This window comes from Olea europaea, unplaced genomic scaffold, assembly GCF_002742605.1.
Source record: "Olea europaea var. sylvestris unplaced genomic scaffold, O_europaea_v1 scaffold1989, whole genome shotgun sequence".
Taxonomy (NCBI): Eukaryota; Viridiplantae; Streptophyta; class Magnoliopsida; order Lamiales; family Oleaceae; genus Olea; species Olea europaea.
Genome location: NW_019237755.1, coordinates 12,455 through 18,681, shown reverse-complemented (window position 1 = coordinate 18,681; position 6,227 = coordinate 12,455).

Here is a 6,227-nt window from a genome sequence, read left to right as displayed (position 1 = left end):
GATGTAGTTAGATAGTACAAAAGCTAATAACCACTATTAAGGGAGTATTAAGCTTGTATATCTTTTTCTTGTTTAATGTTAACTGAAATCAAATCATCATTAAAAAAAAAAATCATAATTACTATGTTTTAATTAAATAAATTAATTTTTCCATGCTGAGTCTTGCTGTTTTGTTTGTTTTGATTTGGCTTGAGATATTTGGCATAACTAGTGGACTTAATACATGCTAATCATGTCAATTATTGCTAGAGGAGGTTTCTCATATTTCATTACATTTACTAATGATCATTTTAGAAATGGTTATCTATACTTAATTAAATTCATGAATAAAATCTTTGAAAAATTTAAGGAATTCAAACTATAAGCAGAGAAACAATTAGGTAAAGGTATATTCTCATACTCAGATCTGATCGAAGTAGAGAATATCTTATAGGTGAATTTTTAGATTATCTAGAGGAGATCGAGATTTTCTTCTGGTGGACTCCGCCACATATATTGCAAAATAATGGTGTATTTGAAAGGATAAATCACACATTCTACATATGGTGCAATTGTTGATTAGCAATGGAAACCCCCTAAAATTGTTTTGCGGGTCATGCAGCAAATGCCTCTTGCTTCATACTAAAACATGTTTGATTTGAATCGGTTGACAAAACTCACACGAGTTATGGAAAGGCAGAAGACCCAACTTGTCTCGTATAAAAGTTTAGGTCCCTGACATTTATGTGAAGTGTACTGAATCGAATAAGCTAAAGTTTAAGTTCGATAAATACATATGTGGGATATTCAAGAGAGATAATTGAATATCAATTCTATAATCCCATTGAGTAGAAAGTCATCATCTCGAAACATGTCATCTTTGTAGATAAAAAGTTCATTCTAGGAGGCAATTGGAGCAAATTAAAACTTGAAGAGTTTAAGAGTCCACGTATATATAGTTAACAAAGTAGATGAACCTAAGTCTAATCCCACATCTATTGAAGAACAAACTCTTGGTCAGAAAGTAGAGGTTCGCGAGGACACTCTAGCTTAACGTAAGTGTAATAGGTCATTTCACCTCCTAGAAGGTTCGATTTCAGCATTACTGATCATGCGTTACTAATCGAGGATAATGAACCAACTAATTTGGTAGAAGCAAAGTCAGGCTCCATGTAGAAGATTTTCCCACAACTTTTGTCAATGGGAAGCATGTGCTATCCACTTCTAAAAATGGAGATGGTCTCCTTCGGGATCAAGCTCTTCATCGGAATGTACACGATTCCCCACCTAGCAGATGACTCACCAGGTAGAGGCTTGGTCCAAGACCTTTATCTTTGGGAGGTATTTTCTCTTTCAAGAAATTTGACAAGGCCATTTTCATTGGAGTAGACAAACTTTATGTAACATTTACAAAATTTTCACTATTAGCACCAGTTTAGGTGCTCTACATTCTAGGGATGGGACTGTGCCTTACCATACAAAATTTCAATCCTATAGGTTCCTGGTCAAACCTCTTCTCTGATACGATACGGACCTTCCAAGTTAGAACCAAAAGTCTCTACTCTTAGCTCTTTGGAGGATAAGAATGCTCTCCGTAATACAAGGTCATTCACACGAAAGGATTTCTTCTTGACCTTAGAATTTTAGTACCGAGTCATCTTATGTTGGTAGGCAGCTAACTTTATTTGGGATCCATTCATCCAGGAAATCAAGCTCGAACTTCTGTAACTCGTCATTAGATATTTTATTGAAATGTAAGTGGCATGGGGAGAGCAGATCTACTTCGACCGAGCTCATAGTTTCGATCCCACAAACTATAGAGAAAGGAGTTTTCCCTGTAGCTGTTCGACAAGCCATTCATACAGCCATAAAACTTGAGGCAGCTTGTCCACCATGGCATTTTGGAATTGTACAGCTTATTTTGAGGGTATACATAATGGTTTTATTGACTGTATCCACCAGTACATTGGCCTGAGGAAGATGAGAGTGGCGAAAGTCTTCTTGATCCTTAATTTCTCACATAAGTCCCTGAGTTTTATGTTATCAAACTGCTACTTATTATTGATACGATTGAATGGGGGATTCCAAACCTGTAGATAATGTTCTTCCATAAGAATTTGAAAGTGTTGACTTCTGTAAATTTTGCCAGGGGTTTGCCTTCCACCTACTTGGTAAATAGTCAATGGTAACGTTAGCAAAGCTGGCACTACCCTTTCTCTTAGGTAAGGGTCCTATAAGATCAATTCCTCACTTAGCAAAAGGCAAAGGACTAGAGACAACATTCAGTTCCTATGAAGGTTGTCTTTGTATTATGATGAAGCGTTGACACTTATCATTCCTTCTTACAAACTGTTAACACTTATCATGCCTTCTTACAAACTATTGTGCATCATTTCTCAATGTTGGCCAATAATATACCTACCTCAACACCTTTTGTGTGAAAACCCATCCTCTTTGTGATTGCTGCAAACCTCTTCATGAGTTTTTTGGAGCACGTAGGTGGCCTTCTCTCCACCTATGCATTGGAGAAGGGTAGTGAGAAACCTTGTTTATACAACACATCATTGTGAAAGCAAATTGTGTAGCTCATTTTCTATGTCTCCTCTTTGTTAGAGGGTAACGCTTGTTCCTTGAGAAATGCTACGATGGGCTGTATCCATGGGAGAATATCCTCAACCCACATCACCTATTCACCATTAGAGGTTGAGGGTCTAGGGAGGTGTTCTATAGGTACAACAGTAAACAATTTTAAATCCTTGCTGCATGCTAACTTCGAAAGAGCATCGGCATGAGAATTTTTTTCCCGTGGGATTTGTGCCAATTAGAACTTTTCGAAGGATGGGACAAATTCCATTGCCAACTTCAGATACACTGCTATACCATTATCTTTGGCTAAGAGATTGCCAATACTACCAACTGGGAATTACTGTTGATAATTAGACTCGTCATCTACATCTCCCTAGCCAATTTGAGGCTAGTAAAAAGGGTTCACACTTTACTTTGTTGTTGATAGCTTTGAATCTGAACCTCACAACACAATTAAGCATATGCCCTTTCGGGCTAACTAAGACCATTCCTATCCTAAAACCTATTTCTTCAGATAAACTATCAATAAATATATTCTAGGTGGGAGGTTCGGCAAGTTCCATTTCCTCATCCATTTCTGGAACATAGGGTGAACTTTGCTTCAAAATTTGCTAAGGCTTGGCCCTTGACAGCAGTTCTTATCTTAAACGCCACGTCAAACACAATATGTTCTATAGCCCAGTTCATCATTCTTTTTTAGGCGTCTGGCTTCTGGAGCACTTGCTCGAGTGGAAAATTGGTTATTAGTTGTATGGTGTGGGCCTGGTCCTACTCTTTAACTTAACACTATAAGAATGGCAATCCACCTATTGGTGTGCTGCTGTCCTCAACCAACCTGATCGTCCCAATCCGATCGTCTTTACTAAGAAGACATCCACAATCTCTTATCTTCTTAACTAATGAATAGGAATTTGCTGTAGTTTTTCTTTGCCATTCTGTACTTTCGTAGTATTCGAAAGGTTTCGTCGAAGATACTTCACATGATCCTTTTCATTTAGTCTTTTCACCAACATATCATCTACATATGCCTCCATTGTCTTTTTAATAAGATTGCAAATGTTCTATTGACAAGCTCTGATACATGGCCCCTATGGTTTTTGACCCAAATGGCATCACCTTATAGCAATAGAGACCTCTGCTCGTTATGAAGGACGTATGTTCTTAATCAGTTGGGTACATTGGGATTTGATTATACTCTGAATAGGCATCCATGAAACTTAGCACTTCTTGCCTTGCAGTAGAATCAACAAGCTGATCTATACGTGAAAGTGGAAAACTATCCTTGGGGTAGAGTTGGTTGAGATTAGAAAGGTCCATGCATATTCTCCATTTTCCATTATGCTTTTTAACAAGGATGGTGTTGGATACCCACTTTGGATAGGTTGATTCTTGTGAAGCCATTTTCAATCAACTTTATCACATCATTCCTTGTGGCCTCATACCTCTCTGGGTTGAGGGCTCTCATTTTCTGCGACGAGGTGTATCTTTAGGATCAATCTTCAAGTGATAACAACTGACCTTCGGATCAATGCCAATCATATCTCATGCTATCAAGCGAAGATATCCAAATTTTTGCATAAGAAGCTCTTCAGCTTCTCCATAGCCTCAACTAGTAGGTTTTTTCCAACCTGCAAGGATTTTGAGGGGTCCTGAGGATCCACTGGAAAACTTTCCAACTCTTCTACCGAGCCTATTTGAGGTTTGTAATCAATGATGTGAGGATCCAGTTTATCATAAATTAGCTATTTTTTAGTAGCTCTCACTTCTTTAGGGGCTCTGATCACTTCATAGATTGTCTTTTGTTTAGAAGCGTCCAACATGTCGATGTCTTCCCATTCAAGGGTTTGCCCTTTCTCAAAGATGTCATTCATGTCAATATCCATCAAGATTATGATGACATCCCTAGGTTTTGCCTTCCTGAGAGAGTTCAAATAACACTGTCTTGCACTTATTTGATCGCCCCTAACTATGGCGATGTCATTTGTAGTAGGAAACTTCATACACGATTCGTGAATGGATGTGGTGGCACATAACTCCTTCAACACCGGTCTTTTGAGTACCCATGGTAGGCAGAGCGGTTATCCACCACCAAAAACTCCATAACATGGAGGGCCGTTAATGCTGTTGTTCCTATCTCTACTGCTAAGGTGATCTTTCCCTTTGGAATGATGTTGTCACTAGTATGGTCCACTTCCATTTTGTCACAAATTGCTCCAAATATGATATTGACTGAACTCCGATTGTCCACTAACATTCTTTTGAGGCCATTTTGTGCTACAATAGCCCTCATTGCCGAGGCATCACAATGTGGATAATGTAAGCTAGCTACATCATCTTGTGTGAAAGTAATGGGTTGAACCTCTCTCCCATTAGAGGGTTAGCTATTATTGACTATGAAACTTGTCATTGAGGGACCTTTAGCTTTGGAAGAACTCAATTTCAGCTCAAGAAGATCAAGCAATATCCAAAAGTGCTTGAATACCTCCAAGTGAACGCTTGAGCAATTTTTATAGAAGCTGATTGCCACTGGCTGCCAAAGGATGCATGAGACGATGCGTAGAGCAAATAATCATCGAAGAAAAAATCCCAATGAAGAACACGTTGATTACCAAAATTCTCTTCTCTAAACCACAAGACCAAAACACTAAAAGAGCGAAACAAAAAAAATATAAAAACACTAACAAATTCATTTACCAAATATCCTTAAGAGTTCTAAAGATCTTGAAAGGTGACTGGAGTTCGAGTTAGTGAAGAAAAAATTCGTTCTTGGTGATTCACAAGGAGAGAAGATGTTCAGAGGTTTTGGAGCTAGTACTAGAGCACATAGCCCAGGAGTTCTTCGGTGATTATAGGTTGAGGGCCAGAGTCTATTAAGATTTAGTTGTTTGTGGACCAATTCCATAAGTTCAATCTTTCTAATGAATTAATTATTGGAATATGTGCCTGAATGTTTTTTCTTTTGAAAAGTTCTTCAATGGTTTTTCCTTCGTAAACAATTTTCATTATTAATTACTTTTTTTCTTTTATATTAATGTCTAAATGATTGCTAGAATTTAAATTGATTTCAATTTCATTTAGAGTTAATAATTTGAGACTTGTTATAGTTTATTATTAGTTAATTTTTAGTTCCAAATATTACACATATTCACACCCTTTTAGGTGTGTGTTGGATCAACCTCGTACACTACGGCTTTGAAATTTCCTTGGTATGATAGTTTTCAAAATGTGCTTGGGGGTTGAAGTTACAGGCTTAATTTACTGTGTAAAAAATAATACATCAAGAAAGTTGAATTAGCTATGTACTTGAACTACAACAACCAAAAGCGCAGTTGAACCTTTACAAATGATAGAGAAAATTCTGGTAGTGGAGAATTATTAGATTCTAAAAATGGAGGCCAGATTGGGGTCATCGAAAAAGGGCAAATTGCTAGCCTAATTTAAGTGACAACATGGACATTTTGCATGGGAAACCCAAGATACAGATGGGATTGACCTATAGGTAGCACATCATGAGGTAACACTGGGAACCAAACCATGAAATAGATACAAAGGTAGTTTGCTCCTGAAAGGTTTTAAGATATAATAGTTAAAGTGCACAATTTTTAGATGCTAATTTCATTCACGAATTGCATTATCCAGAATGGTTGGCAACAATAAAGCTA